This window comes from Euprymna scolopes, chromosome 35 (assembly GCF_053919585.1).
Source record: "Euprymna scolopes isolate OS-2025 chromosome 35, ASM5391958v1, whole genome shotgun sequence".
In the NCBI taxonomy this organism is placed as follows: domain Eukaryota; kingdom Metazoa; phylum Mollusca; class Cephalopoda; order Sepiida; family Sepiolidae; genus Euprymna; species Euprymna scolopes.
Genome location: NC_136516.1, coordinates 32,050,709 through 32,070,780, shown reverse-complemented (window position 1 = coordinate 32,070,780; position 20,072 = coordinate 32,050,709). Strand labels below are relative to the sequence as shown.

At 36.7% G+C, this 20,072-nt stretch overlaps 1 protein-coding gene across 1 annotated transcript in view; it reads left to right on the top strand.

The window, feature by feature from the left end:
- LOC145259794 (cyclin-dependent kinase 2-like) overlaps positions 1–20,072 on the top strand; it is a 95,451-nt gene that overhangs the window by 24,993 nt on the left and 50,386 nt on the right. The window lies entirely within an intron of this gene.

Below are 20,072 nucleotides of genomic sequence, written 5' to 3'. Positions count from 1 at the left end.
TACTAACTATAGAAAATTAAGTGTAACAATTTATTTTAGCATTAGTACTAACTATAGAAAATTAAGTGTAACAATTTATTTTAGCATTAGTACTAACTATAGAAAATTAAGTGTAAAAATTTATTTTAGCATTAGTACTAACTATAGAAAATTAAGTGTAACAATTTATTTTAGCATTAGTACTAACTATAGAAAATTAAGTGTAACAATTTATTTTATCATTAGTACTAATTATAGAAAATTAAGTGTAACAATTTATTTTAGCATTAGTACTAACTATAGAAAATGAAGTGTAACAATTTATTTTAGCATTAGTACTAATTATAGAAAATTAAGTGTAACAATTTATTTTAGCATTAGTACTAATTATAGAAAATTAAGTGTAACAATTTATTTTAGCATTAGTACTAACTATAGAAAATTAAGTGTAACAATTTATTTTAGCATTAGTACTAACTATAGAAAATTAAGTGTAACAATTTATTTTAGCATTAGTACTAATTATAGAAAATTAAGTGTAACAATTTATTTTAGCATTAGTACTAACTATAGAAAATTAAGTGTAACAATTTATTTTAGCATTAGTACTAATTATAGAAAATTAAGTGTAACAATTTATTTTAGCATTAGTACTAACTATAGAAAATTAAGTGTAACAATTTATTTTAGCATTAGTACTAATTATAGAAAATTAAGTGTAACAATTTATTTTAGCATTAGTACTAATTATAGAAAATTAAGTGTAACAATTTATTTTAGCATTAGTACTAACTATAGAAAATTAAGTGTAACAATTTATTTTAGCATTAGTACTAATTATAGAAAATTAAGTGTAACAATTTATTTTAGCATTAGTACTAACTATAGAAAATTAAGTGTAACAATTTATTTTAGCATTAGTACTAATTATAGAAAATTAAGTGTAACAATTTATTTTAGCATTAGTACTAATTATAGAAAATTAAGTGTAACAATTTATTTTAGCATTAGTACTAATTATAGAAAATTAAGTGTAACAATTTATTTTAGCATTAGTACTAACTATAGAAAATTAAGTGTAACAATTTATTTTAGCATTAGTACTAATTATAGAAAATTAAGTGTAACAATTTATTTTAGCATTAGTACTAACTATAGAAAATTAAGTGTAAAAATTTATTTTAGCATTAGTACTAACTATAGAAAATTAAGTGTAACAATTTATTTTAGCATTAGTACTAACTATAGAAAATTAAGTGTAACAATTTATTTTAGCATTAGTACTAATTATAGAAAATTAAGTGTAACAATTTATTTTAGCATTAGTACTAACTATAGAAAATTAAGTGTAACAATTTATTTTAGCATTAGTACTAATTATAGAAAATTAAGTGTAACAATTTATTTTAGCATTAGTACTAATTATAGAAAATTAAGTGTAACAATTTATTTTAGCATTAGTACTAATTATAGAAAATTAAGTGTAACAATTTATTTTAGCATTAGTACTAATTATAGAAAATTAAGTGTAACAATTTATTTTAGCATTAGTACTAACTATAGAAAATTAAGTGTAACAATTTATTTTAGCATTAGTACTAACTATAGAAAATTAAGTGTAACAAAATAAAAAAAAAAATTAAAAGACGTTAAGGTTTTTGTTCCTTAGAAACGCTGGTTGAGTTTGAATAAAATAAAACACGTATTATATACATTTGAAGCCAAAACAACGCATTGTTACAAAATAAACGGACATTTATTTTGTTTGAAATTTATATCAAAATTCATAAATATATTTCGAAGCAAAGCTTCATCTTCAGAATGTCTTTCTTTCAACAACATGGCAAAAAAAAAAGGTGCAATTTAGAAATAGATTAAAACTTGTAAATCAAGTCTCTTCAATGGAATAAACATGTGAAAACAAGTGCTAAATATTTAAACAGGAAATAAAAAGAATGTTGTGAAACATATTTATTTGTTGTATTATAATGAAAACAATCATTGATTTAAAAAAAAAAATAGAATAAAAAAACAATAACAAATGGTCAATAAAAAAAAATGTTATTTTTTGAAACCAATATGCAAATTAGTTAACCTTGGGACAGAGATATATATATATATGGCAAAACGGCCGCGCGTGTATTTGTATGTCCAGCAAAGGCTTTTTTTCGCCGGAGTTTCCGAGAGGGGGAGGAGTATTATGTTTTAGAACTTTTTTATATACTCCCTAGATTGTAATATCTACGATTTGCGAACGGTTGACATCTCTACGTTTATTTTGAGCAAGTTTTTAAAAAAAAAAAAAAAAAAAAAAAAAAAAAACTTGTTTCCAGTGTTTCTTTGTCGGCACGTATTGAAGGCAATCAGCTTTGATCAATGTGGGGAATACCCTTCATATCAGACAATTGCTATTCATTTGAGAGCTCCCCCGAAAAAGGAGCTTGGTTTCCCCAACATCGTGAGGAAACAAATAAATGAAACAACAGAAAGCTGAACTGGCCTTCAGCCAATGTTTATTTCTGCACTTGCGTATTCACTTAGGAAGTCAACCTTTTGATTGACATGGCTAAATTTTAATGCTTTTCACTTCCTATGGTCTCGTAGCGTAGCAATAATATGTCACGTTTTCTTTCACTTTCTTTTCCGCCTTTGCATCACCATATCACGGGTTCAAGCCTGCCTGACTAGTAACACCTTTTTTTTTTTTCTTTTACACCTCCAAACACCTGGGTAACGCCGGGTACCCCTGCTACACACAATCTATATATCTATAAAAGTAAAAGTGTGTGTCTGTACATTTCCTACACAATGACTCTCAATTTTTAGTCTACAGACTTGAAATTTGATATACAGGGTACTGAGATTTGGGAAAATCTTTATAATACATTTTAGGCCAAAAATTTGGCTGTTAAGGGGTCAAAGTTCAACGATTTGACCTTTGAACTCTACCAAACTCCTCCGCCAATTTTTGGTCTAAACACTTGAAACTTTAGATATAGGTTCCTTGGACATGGATCTAACTTAATAACTTGATTTAAGCCTAAAACAATAAATGTTAAGGGCTCATAATAGGGGTCAAAGTTAAAAAAATTTAACCTCTGCAGTTGCTACCAAATTACTCAGACAATTTCTGGTTTAAACATTTGAAATTTTACATAAAGGGTATTCAGAGATAGGGCAAGCTTTTTAATCGGTTTGGGTAAAAAATTTGAGCTACCAATATATAAATGTATGTATGTTTGCATGTCTTCCTAAAACTTTTGACAGAGGCGACAGATTTTCACAAGACCAGTATTGTTTTGAAGCTTGGGCCTTCAGATGATAAATACCGAAAAATTGGCTAAAAACATTAATTTCTTCACCCTCAACTGGGCACTTTTCTACAGGGAGGAGTTGCTTTTTCCGCCGATAATTTCGAAAGTCATCCCCTCTTTTTGATTGTCTAGCCTTAATTTAAACCTACGTCACTTCCGGTTTGGCGGTGGTCGAAACAGCAAAGACGTCATGTTTTTTTTTTTCACATTCTTTTCCTCCTTCACGGTACGGGTTCGAGCCTGCCTTCCTACTACCATTTTTTTTATTTAAAAAAATTTTTTTTTTCTCAACACACACCTCCAAACACTCGGGCAACGCCGGGCACCCATGCTAGTATATGAAATAGATGGTTCGTTTTTTGTGTGAGTTTAAATTAATTAGGAAAGGAGCGTTTTGACTACAAGAAATAAGCTTAACTTCTACACGTATTTATTTAGATTTATTTATTTAAAATAAGGATATAACAAAAGTATATAAATTAATCTTACCACTGATATGACATATACACAAGCAATATATAAAAATGATGTTTCAGATTGAATTAACTTGTAATGTCATTCTGACATTTAGTGTGAGAATTGGACTCTACTTTCGCATTCATTCATTTAGAAGTCCATTGCTGTATCAGGCAGGAGTCTTTTTATGAATGTTATTTTGTTTTATTAAATATCCGAAAAAATGTATATATTATTTAATTGGAATTCATTATTGAAATGAGTTTTATTTATTAATTTTTTGATTGCAGACGATTATCCTCATCTTTATTCGTTGTTTTACGACGTTTCGGCCAACTATTTCTCTGACCTTCGTTAGGTGGTAACCGCGATGGGATTGGAACTCTGAACCTCCTAACTGCATTCTGAGCAATTACTGCCATCCATAGTTGTCGTCTCGCCATGTTTTGACGAAGTAAGCCTCTTACATGGCACAGTGGATAGAGACGTTGAATCTCTACGGCTCCAGGTGAGAATTGTCTGAAGATGGTGGTTTCAATCCTACCCAAAGCTGGCCAAAACGTGGTGAGACGACAACAACTATGGATGGCAGTAATTGCTGAGAATGCAGTTAGGAGATTCAGTTCCTATCCCGTTGCGGTTACCACCTGACAAAGGCCAGAGGAATAGTTGGCCGAAACGTTGTGAAAAAACAATTAAGAAAGATGAGGATAATAGTCCGCAATAAATAAATTAATCCGAAAAATGGTTCTTAATTTTTTTATGTAAAATTTTTTTTTTTTTTTTACTGGGAGTAAAGTATAGTATCTGTTCTGATACAACTTGATCTTTTCTGTCTGGAGAAGTCCTTCTTTACTGACGCAATATTAATTTTTATCTCGATCCAGAGTATCCTCTTTTTTATGTGAATGTGAGGGTGGTGCTGGATTTTTTCCTCACTTTAAAACCAATTTTGTGTCCAACTATGCCCTTGTAGAGAGGCAATATAAGTAGGCAAATAAACAAAATAGGTGTTGTATTTCGACATCAAATAACCCCAAAAGAAGTGGACATGCTGTAAAACTTGATGCAAACACCCGTTGCTTGGATTTTGAACCCTGCTTGCCTGTTCTCTTCCAAATTTATTTTTGATCTTTGTATATCTTTGCCCATTGATAACCAGATTACACCATCTGCCAATTCGCAATGAATATTAAAAAGAAAAATAGTTTAAAATGGAGAGAAATTCTCAATGAATATAAAAACAAAAATAATTTAAAAAGAGAGAGAAAAAAAAGGAACAAACATCTGTGACAGCAGTTGGGGAGAATTTTTAAACTGAAAGAACACATTTATAAATGTCTTTCAACAACATATGTCATCTCCTCTCTCCACCCGGAGGAGGAGGAGTGAGGCCAATTTATCAGCTTCCTCCCTCCCCCCTCTCTCTTCCCTCTGCAACATTGTTTGCAAAAAAGGAATGAAAATGCTAACATATCTTTAATTCCAATTTTGGTATGGTGTACCCGATCATCCTCACCTGACATAAGCTCATAGATAATAAAAATTAACAAAACCACTCCCCTCTATGTCCATTTTGTATTTTTTTTTTTACATAAGCATCACCACTCATCAAGCCCAAGAGGCCACTCGAGGATAAGAGTTAAAGAGTGTACAGTAGAAATTGGACAATATAGTAATCGTTAGTAATGGAAATTTGGTAAATTTGTTAACAAGTGGAACGGCTCATCAAGAACTTGTTTACGTTAGTGTTCTGGAACTCGCGGCAGTTATTCCTCAGAATCTTGCTTTCAGGTACCTACAATACCGTATAGCAGTCAACTTTAGAAAGCGTGCGTTGATCAGACAGATAAACTCAAATCAACATAACGAAAACAACTGGTACGTTGAAAACGTTTTATTAACTAGGTAAAAAATCTGAAACAAAAACAAAACAAATAGTTAAAAGGAGAAAACATAATTAAACAAAAGGAAATAATACATGAAAATAATTATGTTTTGGACAGGCTTCCAAATTAACAGATTCTTGGATATCTTATCCTTTTCAATCAACTGTTAGGTGAAAGTCCGTAACAGTTAGAAAAGTGTCTTTTCTTTTATTATTATTAAATCGTTAGGTGAAAGTATGGAGTGGTTAGAAAATGTCTTTTCTCCATTAAATTGTTAGGTGAAAGTCCGTAACAGTTAGAAAAGTGTCTTTTCTTTTTCTTATTATTAAATCGTTAGGTGAAAGTATGGAACGGTTATGTCTCCTTTTTACAAAGGTTGTTATTCTAGTGCGGTGCATAAACTACCCGACGCCCATGAAATAAAAATAATAGAAGTCTGAGAAAAGATATAAGTTCTGTGCGAGCGAAGAAGGAAATAATTAGAATTTCTACAAATTAAGTGTGGAAGTCGCACACTAGATTAAATAAACAGAAACAGGGTTTCAAGTTCTTCATAGAAGAAATAGCTAGGTAAAGGAATAATAGGATGTACTAAACGTACCTCATGGCTTAAACGGGGAAAGCCCAGTTCATGGAGTCGAGTAAAGTCTGACCGTGCAGTTTTGAATTCCGCGGTGAAAAGGAGGGAGGAGGGACAGAATCGCAGAACGAGACTAAAACGAGATCCCGTGGATAGCGACATGACATTTTTTTCCTTTTCTTTTTTCATTTGGAATGCCTAAACGGGTAAGTTTTCCATTAAAGAAAGATCAAGAAGGGAAGAAATAAGAAAGAAAACTATATATGAGAAAACTCGCACAGAGATGAATGAGAACGAGGCCCGAGGCACCGGTGCTCTTAAAGCGTGTGTCCCTTGTTAAAAAAGGGCCCGGTCTGAAGACAGAACACTCCCCGTCCAATTGTTATTTATGCAATTGCACTAATAATACACCATCAGTGTGCAGGCAAGGGCTCCATTGGAATCCCCCGGTCTTTTAATCGGTCTTGGAAGGATTTGTTTTGACATCGTAGAAGGTCAAGTTCTTCTCCTAGATCACAGGGGGGAAGCCTTGCCTGTAGGGTTTTAATTTCATACTTTAACTTTTCAATTTCGGCCTTTTGTCCTTCTGTGATACGGACCAGTTCAGAGACCCGCCCATCTTCGACCTTTTCCTCTCGCTCGAAATTGGTGAGTAATTCAGCATCGTAGGCCATGGCACCAGCTGGTGCCGATGTCGTCTTTGGTAATGATTTGTCTTTGGTTACACTTTGTGGGTTGTGAGCTTTTTTCATGGGTTGAATCTTCGTTCCATGCGACACATTTTTATTGGATACACTGCCTTTGTCTAAATTCTTGGTGCTAGACGCTTTCTGGATGGTGCTGGTTGTAGAACCTTTTAAAACCTTTGACGGTTTTGTAAAGACGACATTTTTGTCTTTTTCCTTCAGAACCTCTTCCTCGTTACTAGGTTTTATGGAATCCGTCTTTGTACTAGTGGTGGTGGTAGTAGTAGTATTGGTAGTCGCAGCCGTATTAGTATTCAACTTGGATTTATCTGTCAGTAGAGAGAGCTTCTTCTGACGCACGGCAAGATTTTCATGACTTTTACTGAGATATTGCTCCCCAAGTGGAGTCCCTGTTGGCTTCTGGTCTGCTGTCGAAGTTGAACTGGTGCTGAGGCCAGAATTTTCAGATTTTGATCGCATTGGACCCACAGTATCGGCTGCAGAATTGACAGACCGTGGTTGTCCAACATTGTTCTGCTTCTTCATGAAACCCGGTCTCTGACCAACCTTTTTCTTGTTTATCGTTCTTTCAGGACAAATTTCGCCCACCACGCTCCATCCTAGATCCAGTTTCTGGGCATAGGGGGCACCGCACGGACCGTTGATCGTTCTCCGGACCTTGTGGGCGTCAATGACGTCGCGTCCCAGAAGTAGCAAGATGGGTGCGTCCGGATCCAGGGCAGGCACCTCGTCTGCGATGACCGCTAAGTGAGGCAGTTTCCGCACCACGTCGGGTGTCGGTATCTCAGACCGGTCGTCTGGGATCTCGTTACACTCAATCAAGGTTGGCAGAGCGTATGTGGTTTTCCCATCGAGCGACCCCACCCTGTATCCTAGCGCTCTTCTTCCTGACGTCTCCGTGACTCCGGCACAGGTTTTCAGGGTGTATGCTGAGGTAGGGCCCCGGTTGTTGAAGAAGTCGAAGAACTCCGAGCGAGCCAGGGATTTGTTGCTGTGCTCGTCGATCACGGCATATGCCGTAAGTGACTTTTCTTGTCCACTTGCATATATGTTAACCAGGCAAATCTTGGAGTATGATCGTCCATTTAGGTTGTCTCCACAGATTTGTAAACAATTGGTCGAGACATAATCCTTCTCCCCGCCGTGTAACGGCATGGGTCTGGCATCGGTTGGTTGGGGTGTCGGGTGTGGATGCATTGAGCTCTCGTGGCTATCGCTGTCACATTCTGCGCATTTTAGAATGGCATTGCATTCCTTCGCTATGTGGTCTGTGGTGGAGCAGCATCGGACACACATCCCATTTTGCCTAAGGATGTCTTTCCTTTCGGACAAGGGTTTTTTCCTAAATGCCCAGCATTTTCGGAGAGGATGAGGCGTGTTGTGGATGGGGCATAGTCGGCTGCAGTCCTTTGCTTTAACCTCGATCTTATGGACGGAGACCTCATCGCGACTCGTCCTTTCGTGCCCTTTAGGGGATTGACTGTCCATTGTCCGATAGAAGCTGGGGTCATTTCGGTCATCTGCCTGCTGTTCGATGAAACCAACAAAAACAGAGAAAGGGGGGAAGGACACTTGGTGTTGTCGTTTGTACTTCGCACCGTATGATGCCCACTTGTCTCCTATAGAAGGTGGGAGCTTTTCCACTACTTGCCGGATGCCGCGGGCAGTGTCCAAGGTGGCGAGGCCGGGTATGTCCCCATCATCCTTCAGAGCTTGAACCTCTGCAAGAAGATCGCTTAGGTCTCTGAGTTTTGAGTAGTCCCTTGTAATCTTAGGGAACACCTCGAGTCTCTTGAAAATAGAGTCCTCGATGACTTCAACGGCTCCGTAGCATTTGTCGAGCCTCCTCCATATCTCATACAGTCCCTTTTCAGGCCGGTTGAAGTGAGCAGTCCTTAATCTGTTGGCTTGGTCTGAAGAGTGTCTGCCGAGCCACTTCACCAGCATATCCATCTCCTCCCGAGGAGAAAGTCTCAATCCCGAGATAGTGTTCAGGAACGACGCTTTCCAGACTCTATAGTCTTTAGGTTGGTCTGAGAATCTTGATAGACTTGAGGAGAGCATTTCCCGGCGGGCCATGTATAGTAAAAGGTCGTGTGGAGGGTCCAAGGTTTGGTCAGGTGGAGGTCGGATGTGCTGATCGGCAGGGGGAACGACTGGTGTCTCCGACTGTTTTAGGGACCTCTGGCTGATGACATAGTCGGTAGTACGTTTTAATGCGTCGAGAGGTGGTAGGTCGAGCATGGGGTTGGTTCTGTGGCGACGAGAGGAGGTGACTGAGCTTTCATCTCTGCTGGAGCAGGTGGCTGTGAGGGCCACTTCTTTGCGCGCTTTTATTTTTTTAAATTTTGTTTTTAGCTCTACCTCTTTCTGTAGAGCGTTAATTCTCAACATTTCAAGCTCCTGTTCCAGGTCCGCTTCACTGTCGATAAGGGCGAGATGAGCTTTAGCTGCTTCTGCTCTGGCCCGAGCTGAAGTAGACTTGGTTGAGGCTGAAACTTTCGACCGCGTGCGGTATGATGCGGCGGAGGACATCTTGCAATTGGTAATGTATCCGAGTGTAACGCGGCTGAGGATTTCTGTTGCAGCGCTAAATATTTTCCACGTGAACTGGGTAATCCGTTCAGCTACCAGAGATTTTTTACTGTCTGATCAACGCACGCTTTCTAAAGTTGACTGCTATACGGTATTGTAGGTACCTGAAAGCAAGATTCTGAGGAATAACTGCCGCGAGTTCCAGAACAGTTAGACCTGAAGACAACCATATTCTAGTCAGCTGGAAAGCAGGAAAACGGAAGACAATTCCACAGGCGTGCAGTTCTAAGAAAGAAGCTTTGTTCATGGAATCTACGTTTAGGTTTAGGCACAGATAACGAGTGGGGGGAATTATTGATAGTGTTTTCAGCTAGACGAGTATTTCTTGTGAAGTTTGGCGTGGGGGGGGGGCATAGACTGAAGCTCAGTCGAACACTTCCATGAAAATAATGATACAAAATAAATGGGTGAGTAGTTTTTTTTTGTTTTTTTTTCCAGTTATATGCACACACACACACACACACACACACACACAGACACTCTTAATACTCATGACCCATTGGTTCAGTGCTACTATTACTATTATCTATTCTACTTTGATTTCATTCTAAAATAATATCTATACATATATATATATATTTCGTATTTATGCATTCATTAAGACAAGTATTGTTGAATAGCATGTTTTTGCTTAATGAGCTTTTTTTTTTTAATTTAAAAATTTTTCAAATTGTCATTCTTATTTCTGTCGAATCTGCAAGTTGTCTTTGTCCATCTGTTTTTTTTTTTTCTTTTGATTTTTTTTTTGCAAGTACTTTCAACTGAGTTACAACAGTCATCTTAAAGCAGTTTTGGATTAGTTTCATTTAAAATCTAGACACTTTCATATACTTCAGTTAAAATATTTAAATTTCTTGAACTAGTAAAGCATCTTGTGTGTCGTGAGTCTATTTTTTTTTTTTTTTTTTTTTTAAAAATCCTTACTATGTATTGCGTCCAATATAATAAATATGAAAATCCTCTTCTGTGAACTTGTCAATGACCTTCGTCACAGCCTCTTCCATCTCCTCAATTATCTCATAACAACAGCCTCTAAGATTTTCTTTGAGTTTAGGGAATAACCAAAAGTCACAGGGAGCAAGTTCTGGACTATAGGGAGGGTGAGGAACTGTCTTGATGCCATCGTGGTTATAACATCTTTCTTTCTGATTTTCTTTGAGCACCCTTGGGACAATTTACGCAAATCTTTCGCAGCTTCAGTTCTTCGCAAATAATTGTGTGTTCAGTTCCCACACTGACATCAAACTGCACTTATTGTCTCTATAGACACATGACCATAATCCATGAAATTCTTGATTTGGCTTATCCATGAAATTCTTTATTTGGCCAATCAACTCTGGTGTTCTGACTTCCTTACTCCTCCCACACCTCATCATCCCTCAGAGATTCTCTGCCTTCTTTGAATATCTTATGCCACTCAAAAATTGATGCTCGATTCATGCAGTCTGAAGCATTCCATACGTTTCTGTAGCATTTTTTCCAAGTTTAAAAACAGAATTTTATTACATATCATTCTTCTAAGGTGTCTTCACATCCGGACTGCATTTTTAAAATTCATCGGCTGTGACAATCAGGCTTTAGTAAGATGTATTCCAATTCCTGCTGTAGCTGTTCATTTTAACCTGAAAAATTGGGTCAGTCATCAGTAGGTGCAGCACTACAAAAAAAAAAAAATCAATGATTTTTCACTACAGAAGACTGTACACAATTATTTGACTTGATATTTTTTTATTTTTTTTTTTACTAGCAGTTCCGCCCGGCTTTGCTTGGACCCTATGTACTGTTCATAAATTTATGTGAATTAAAGAGTGTGAATATAGCCCGCAGAGGTCAAATTTTTAAAACGTTTACTCCAATTTGACCCCTTAACATTTATTGTTTTGAGCTCAGATTGAAGTGTTTGTCCCATGTCCAATGTCCATGTACATCTAAAATTTCAAGTGTTTAGACCCAAAATTGGCGGAGGAGTTTGGTAGATTCTGCAAAAGTCAACTCTTTCAACTTTGACCTTTTGGCAGCCAAAATTTCACCCCAAAACTGATTAAACAGCTTGCTGCATGTCTGAATACCCTTTATGTAAAGTTTCAAATGTTTAGACTCAAAATTGGCTGAATAGTTTGCTAGAGACCGTAAAAGTAAAATCTTTTGAACTTTGAGCCCTTGGAAGCTAAATTTTCATCAAAAAGTGATTAAAAGGTTGCCCTATGTCTGAATACACTTTATATAAAATTTCAAATGTTTAGACCAAAAGTTGGCTGAATAATTTGGTAGAGACCACAGGTCAGTTTTTGTAATTTTGACCCCAATTTTAAGCCCTTAACATTTATTGTTTTGGGCTCAAATCAAATTAAAAAGTTTGAGCTATGTCCAAGTAACCTACATTTAAAATTTCAAGTGTTTAGATTAAAAATTGGCAGAGGAGTTTGGTAGAGTTTTCAAAGGTCAAACTGTTAAACTTTAACCCTTTGACAGCTAAATTTCTGGCTGAAAACCAATCAAAACGATTTTCCAAAATCTCAATACTCCTTATGTCAAATCTCGAGTCTCTAGACTGAAAATTGGCAGTTATTTGGTAGGGAAGTGTGTACACACACACACACACACACACACACACAGACATTTTCACTTTTATAGATATATAGATTCCATTTTCATCCGAAACAAAGCACAGTGCCACTTTGATATAGGAGGCTACTATTGGGAACATAAGTTGCAGAGATACTATGTAGGGAGTTGAGCAGCAAGATTTCTGTTCATATTATACTTAAACTTCTGCATGTCAGTACACTTGGGAAAGCGGAATCCCGGAAGGGAGTTTCAAAGTCTAGCAGTTCTGAGGAAGAAACTATTGGAGTAGCAGGCTTTTTTACATCTAGAGATTTCTACTGTGTAGGGGTGGGATCTTGCTGTTTGTCGGATTTGTCGAGGTTATTTATGTCGAGGGGGGGGGTACATGTCGGAGCATTCACCATTTAAAATACTTGTAGAACAGGCAGAGGAATGCGACATTTCATCGATGGGACAGAGGCTTAAGCTTAGATGACAGTTCAGGACTTATCAGGTTGGCGACTCTCTTTTGAACCCTGTCCAGGAGTGAGTGACTAGTAGCAGATGCACCAACCCAAATGTGACAACAATACTCCATACATGGGTGAATGGTGACCCTATAGAGGTACAGGTTACTTTCAGGCGTAAGTAGCTTTCTAGCATGGTAGAGAGAGCCTACATTCCTCGCAGCAGCCGTGGCAATGCTCTCAATGTTTGGCTTTTGGGACAAGATCAAAGTGTAGTATCTGTTCTTCAGATGCTGCACTTCAATTTCTTGTTCTCTGTCAGTGGAGGAGATATCCTTCACGACTGAGACAATTTTTATTTTTGTTCGTTTTCTCCACGTTAAAAAACGACCCTGGTGTCTAACTCTGTCCCGTGGGGAGGGGTTGTAAATAGGAACTCATGTTCCCTGAGAACGTTAAGCCAAGGAGTTTGAACAAAGTACTTTCAGGTAAAGTATTTTTTTAACTAAATATCGAAAAGTTTGATATTTATTTTTCTTTCCTTTGGTAAAACTTTTTATCTATAAAAAAATTTGTTTTAAAAAATGTAATCCTCTGCTCACCAATGGTGTAACACAAGAATATACTTTATGATTACCTAATGTTGGCGATTGCCAAAATTTAGATGTTTATCCATTTTAGAATGACTGGTTCCAAAATCGAATAAAACAAAATAAATAAGCTTTTGCTGTTGTTGGTGATTTCTTAAATGTGGCATTCGTTTTTGTTGTGAGCAGAAAATATAACCCTCTCTATCTTTTAAAAATCCAAACAGTCCTGATTTACATAGAACTAGCGGAAACCTGACGTTGCTCGGAAGTGAATGATCCACAAATGTTTCACTTGCCATCGAAATTGGTGAAATTGCACATTTTTAAACAGATTGATTGTCTGTTCTAGTTGGGGACCCATTGCGATGCACCGAGAGGAAGCTTCACATGACTCCCCGCAGTGAATTAGTCCACAATACATTGTAGCCTACATTGCACTGTAGAGAATCTTTTGATTTTATAAATGTTTTTTTTATATATAATAGCTTTAATTGAAGTTTAAAATGCAAGAGTCAAGTATTATGCTTCAATTGTGCTCTAATCAGAAGCATTCATTTCAAACGCGCCCCTATCATATCAAGGAAACTGCTGTTGATTTTATATGTTGGACCTTTCTGCTTGTGTGGTAATAAACTTATCAAATGCACTTGTGATAGGCTATGTAAGGTGTTAACTTTGGTAAAAATCACGTATTTCTTCTTTCATTAGATTATTTTGATTATCGATGCTTATCAAAGACATTCTGATACAAGACCAATCTACTGCCAGACACAAAGTACTTTCATGCAAAATTTTATTAAAATCGGCTCAGTTGTTAAATTCATAGGGAATTAACTTTCTCTCTCTTACACACACACACATACACACACACACACACAAAGTTCCTTTTATATAAGACTAGCGGGGGTACCTGGCGTTGCCCGAGTGTTTCGAGGTGTGTGTGCTCTTAAATAAAAAAGAAACCGGGGGGTTTAAAAAGTTTTGGTAAGTTGGTAGGATCGAACCTGAAGCCCTGAGGCGAAGTTGGAAAATAAAATGTGAAAAAAACATGAACCATTCGGCCAGCCAGAATGAGTTACTGAAAGATGTTTGAATTTATTTAAGAACAAAATTGACAGGTACCCGCACGGAAGTCGTAGAGTTAACATTTTGTGCGAGCTTTACGACGACAACAACGTAAGCAATAGCTATTCAGCAGTTAACATTTTCTGCGGAATGACCAGATTTGTTTGTTATAAGCGAAGTATAAAAAAAAAAAAACAGAAAAACGAATGTTAAAACTTATCTGAAAAATAAAGCGAGGGGGGGGATTTAATCAAAACATCAAAAAAAAAAACACAAAAAAAACTAACGTAAGGTAAACGAACGATGTTAAATGTAAAAATCGAAAAAACAAAAAAGAAAACAGAAAAACGAACGTTAAGACTAAAAACCAAAAAAAAAAGAAGCAAGTGAAAAATGGCTTAAATAAGCCTGTCTCGATATTAAAATTTAAAAAATCGGTGGGTACCCAGGTGTTTTTGGGTGTGTGATCCGGGGTGGGGGTGTTAATGGAAACCTAAGAATAAGCGAAGTAAAAAAAAGAAAAACGAATGTTACGTGAAAAATGGCTTAAATAACACTGGTTCAATATTTAAATTTAAAAAATCGAGAAAAAAAAAGGCGTCTCACACCACGATTCGAACCCAAAACGTTTAGATAACGACCCAACGCGCTAACCAACTGAGCTAACACGACGTACATGAAATTTAGTCAGTTCTTCAACTATTTAAAGTAAATCAGGTCATGACGTCATCTGACGCATGCGTAGAACCGGTCGTCATCACGAGAGGACGGTTTTTATTGACCTCCCCTCTGTCGAAAATTGTCGATTTTGGGGTGAAAAAAATGAACGGTTTTGGTCAATTTTTCGATATTTTCCGGGCGAAGGATGGAGCTTCAATATGATACAGAGTTTGTGAATTTTTATTCTGTCTGTTGAAAGTTTTTAGCAGACACACACATACACATACACACACACACACACACACACATACACACACACATACATACATCCATACATTTTCGCTTTTATATATATAGACTAGCGGGGCTCCCTGGCATTGCCCCGGTGTATGAAATAAGGAATCCCGGGGTGGGTGGGAGGTGTTAAAAAAAGAAAAGTAGTTGTAGGTGGGTAATGGGAATCAAAACAACAGTAGGCAGTTTGGGTGGAGAGGAAAAAGAAAAAAAAAAAAAGTGGTAGTAGTCAGGCAGGCTCGAACCGTAACGCGAAGGAGGAAAAGAATGTGAAAAATAATGAGGATAGTGAATTAAACGAGTTGGTAATTAACGTTTTCCAGTGTGGAGGATATTGGCACAAGGATGAAATAAAAAAAATTTTTAAGAGACATGGGATCGAACTCGAAAATGTGGGGTAATTAGTCTTCCTTGCTAACCATTAGACTAAATAGGACAGTGAATTGAATGTGTTGGTAATTAACTTTAGAATCATAGGAGTTGCCGCGCATGCGCAGAAATGAACATTGCTTTTAAACCTGGCTGAGAACCTTTGTGTAAAAAGCCTTTTGTGGACATACACAAATGCGCGCGCCCATTTTTGCCTTTTATATTATTGACTAGTGGGAGTGCCTGGTGTTGCCTGGGTGTTTGGAAGTGTGTGTTGACAAAAAAAAAGTGGTAGTAGGAAGGCAGGCTCAAACCCATGACGCAAAGGCAGAAAAGAGTGAAAGAAAACCTGACGTCTTACCCCTACTCCATGACATGACCAGAAGTGTAGTGTTCAAATTCAGCGATATCAACAATAACGCCATAGCGGATAAGAATCATGCACTTAACTCTCGCTGTAGGCCAGTTAAGCTTTCAGCTTTCTTTGCTGTATTTGTTTCCCCACAATGTTGGGGAAAACCAGCTCCCCACCAAAAAGGGGGGAACTCTGGCAGTGTCCAAATGAATAGCAGTTGTCTGATGCGAAGGGTTCCCCCCCCCCCACAGTGATCAAAGTTAATTGCCTTATGTACGTCCTTTGCTTTGATCAGTTTGTTTTTTATAGGAAAAAGAGAAACGAACACTGGAAAGAACGGGATGTAGGGAATTTTTAAAAGTTGATCAAAATAAAGATAGACAAGATCCATTTGCAAATCGAAGATATTATCATCTAGGAAGTATAAGGAAAGTTCTCCATTATAGTAACCTTGTCAAAAACCTCCGTGAAAAGCTTTTCTTGGACATACAAAAACGCTTGCAGCCATTTTGCCTTTTATATGTATAGACTAGCGAGGGGTACCCGTCGTTGCCTGGGTGTTTTTGGGTGTGTGTGAAAAAAAAGAGGTGGGTTTGAAAAAAAAAGGAAGCTTTTACGATGTGCAGTAAAGTGTGAAAAAAACAAACAAACAGGTGCTCGTTTTTGATTGACGTGATGGCGATTTTGTGCGGGACAGTTTTTAATGAGGTCAATAAAAACCAGCTCGCCCATCTGATATGACGAAGTCGACACTGGCTCTGGGCCTGTGATTAGAGTAGAGTTTCGCTTTTGTTTATACCGAAAAGCGAATGTAACGCGTGCCGATGCGGGAAATGTGGAATAATTAAGGTTTGAAAGTGAATAAAATTAAATAGACAGGCGAGGTCTGTGGGTAACTCTGAGATATTACAATTTATGGATGATATAAAAAGTTTTAAGAAATTGCGAAGTGAGCGAGCGCTTTTCCGAAAGAAGCCTTTTGCAGAAATCGCGGAAAAGCGAACACGCACACACACACACACACAATTTGCCTTTTATATAATAGACTAGCGGGGGTACCCAGCGTTGCCCAAGTGTTTAGAGGTGTGCGTGTGCTCGTGGGGGGGGGGTTTAAATCGAAACAAAATAAGCAAAGTAATAAACCTGTTTGAATATTATATAAAAAGAAACAATGTTAAAACTTTTTAAAAATCGTTGCCCGGATGTTTGTGTTGGGGGGGGGGGAGTTAAAAAAAGGTTTTGGTAGGTGAAAAGAACGTGACATATTAACCGCTCGGCCAGCAAGAAAGAGTAACAAAAACAACCTTCTTAGTGACACGCAATATGGTTTCTGCTCTGCAAGATCTACAGCAGATGTGCTAACGGTTATATCACACAGGATTAGTGAATCTCTTGACAAAGGTTTCCTTTCCAGGGCAATTGCTCTTGACATATCGAAGGCCTACTTCACAAGATTTCCAGCTACGGTATTACTGGAAATGTTTTCTCAATCATTAAATCATTTCTCTCCGATAGGTTCATAAGAGTAGTGGTTGATGGGCAGAAATCAGAGGCCCACAGTATTAATGCTGGAGTCCCTCAGGGGTCCATCCTGGGTCCAACTCTCTTCCTGATCTACATCAATGATCTCCTAAAACACATACTTAAATCATTCGTTGACATCTATGCTGATGGCACGACCATCTATGGCAATACATCAAAGGCCGTAAATGACAAAGTTCTCTCTAATTCTCTCTCCTCTGAGCTTGAGCACGTGGTACAATGGGGGAAGAGGTGGCTGGTCACTTTTAATGCATCCAAAACCAAGCTTCTATCCTTACATCATCAACACTCTGATCCCCATCTGGCATCAATTGAAATGGATGGCTCTCGTCTTGGAGAGGCTCCATGTTTTGGCAAGCTTCTTGGTTTGACCTTTACTCCTGATCTGAAATGGAACACATACATCAAATCTGTTGCCACGGATGCTGGGAAAATGGTGGAATCCTTCTACCGCTCCAGAAGATATCTCACTACTGATACAATTCTCTATCTTTATAAAAGCCAAGTACGTCCAAGGATGGAGTACTGCTGCCACATCTGGGCAGGAGCTGCTAAAAACAGCCTACCCTGCCTTGACAGAGTACAAAATAGACTTTGTGATTTTGTGGGGGATGCCCTTTTCTCTTCTCTACAACCTCTCTCCCACAGAAGACACGTTGCAAGCCTGTCTCTGTTTTATCGCTATTTCCATGGCAGGTGCTCGTCTGAGCTCCAATCCCTCATCCCCCCCTCGCCAATCTTTCACGAGAAACACCCGTCTGGCTGAAACTACTGTCAATAATTTTCCCCACTCTTTATCTATGCCTAAATCCAAACGTAGATTCCATGAGCAAAACTTCTTTCTTAGAACTGCACGCCAGTGGAACTCTCTGCCGCTTACCTGTTTCCCACCTGACTACAACTTGGACGTCTTCAAGTTCAGCACAAACAAACTCCTGAAAAACTGCCCCCTTAAGTAAGACACTCTATCAAAACCCCCAATACTAATGATTACTACAATACTATCTCATTGATTACTGTACATGCAATAACCCTTATCCCTGAGTGGCCTTCAGGCCTTGATAAGTGGTGACCCCCATGTAAAAAAACAAAAAAAAACACACATTTGAATTCATTTAAGTATTAAAAATTGACAGGTGCCCGTACTTAATGACTTAATGAGGTCAAATATTAGTAGCGGAGTTAAGTTTTATTGCAGGACAGTTTTTTAATGAGGTCAAATAGAAGTTAATGCGATAGCAATAATTTTGTAAAAGTCGCTGTAAATAAATCTAGACGCGACGTGCGTTCCCAAATTCTAGATATCATTATCTAAGGGGTATATAAACACTTCTAAGCGATTAAGTCAGATTCCTTGAATTTCATTTTTATTTTTTTTACTAGACTTCACTGCCAAATTTAAAACATTTTTTTTCCTTTCCAAAATCATTTTATGGATTTTGATCAGAATTCTAGTCCTAATCTGTAAATGTTACCAAGATTAAATTGATTAAATTTTTTTTACTGGGTCTGAAAAAGCTGACAAAATTTAATTTTGAAGAAAAAAATAAATAGAATAAACACTTTAGAACATTAAAAATATGCAGATCAGTAAAAAATTAAATTTTATTGCATTTGGTAAAAGTTATTTGTTGTATGTAAATATTTTTTTATTTTTATTTCTTATCTGTTAACTATGCTGCGAGGTTAATGTAAATTAATTATGAGTAGACTTTTGTGCTATCACCATTGTGTGTGTGTGTATGTTTTTCACACACATCTTGAAAAACCTATCTAATCATAGTCAATTTGTTTGTTTTCAGCTGCAAAGCAGAAAATAAATGTGCTATTATTTTACATCTTTAATATCTACAGGGGAAAAATCTAATTTGATTTTGTTACATCTCATGCAAAATCTTATGCCATTTTTTTGTATATACAGGTGTTTTTTTTTTTTTATATAATGCTTGGATATGAAGAGGATAGAAAGAGGAAGAACGCTGAAAGCAAGAAATCATGTCAACAATTTGAAAACAAAATTTCCATTTATTGAAATTAAAAAAGAAAAAAGTGCTTTATCTAATAGTGAGACAATTGGTGTCAGAATCAGAAAATTTTGGCCCAAATGTCTGATTCCAAAAACATTTTTAATAATAAAAAAAATTTGTTCAATTATTCATTTTTCAACCGTAACCCTGATTTCTGATTTTCAAAAACAATTTTTTGTCTTTTTTTTAAAAATATTTTTTGTTTTTCCAAAATTTTCTAATGCTGGTACAAACGATAAAAATTATGAATATTTATTCATTTTGAACCACAACCAAAACTACAATTCATTGATCATAATTATGAATTTTGGTAAAAATGGCACTGAAAAAAAATAACCCAGCAAAAATGGCACAAGTAGATAAATAGAAAAAAAAAAAATGGGACAAGTGAAAAAATAAAGCCGTTTAAACTGTCTTCAGAATTCTTATCAATCCATATGTGTTGAAATATTTAAAAATTTTGAATCTATTTAGCATAATCTCCGTTCTTGATAAATTAAAAGGTAATTTTATTTAATTTTGTATTGAACTTTGGGGTTTGTATTACTATACACATAGATTCGAAAAAGTTGTCAAAAACACTCTCTCAATATGTTACCGTGACATGGGCTGACATATATTCAGTGGGTTTACAAC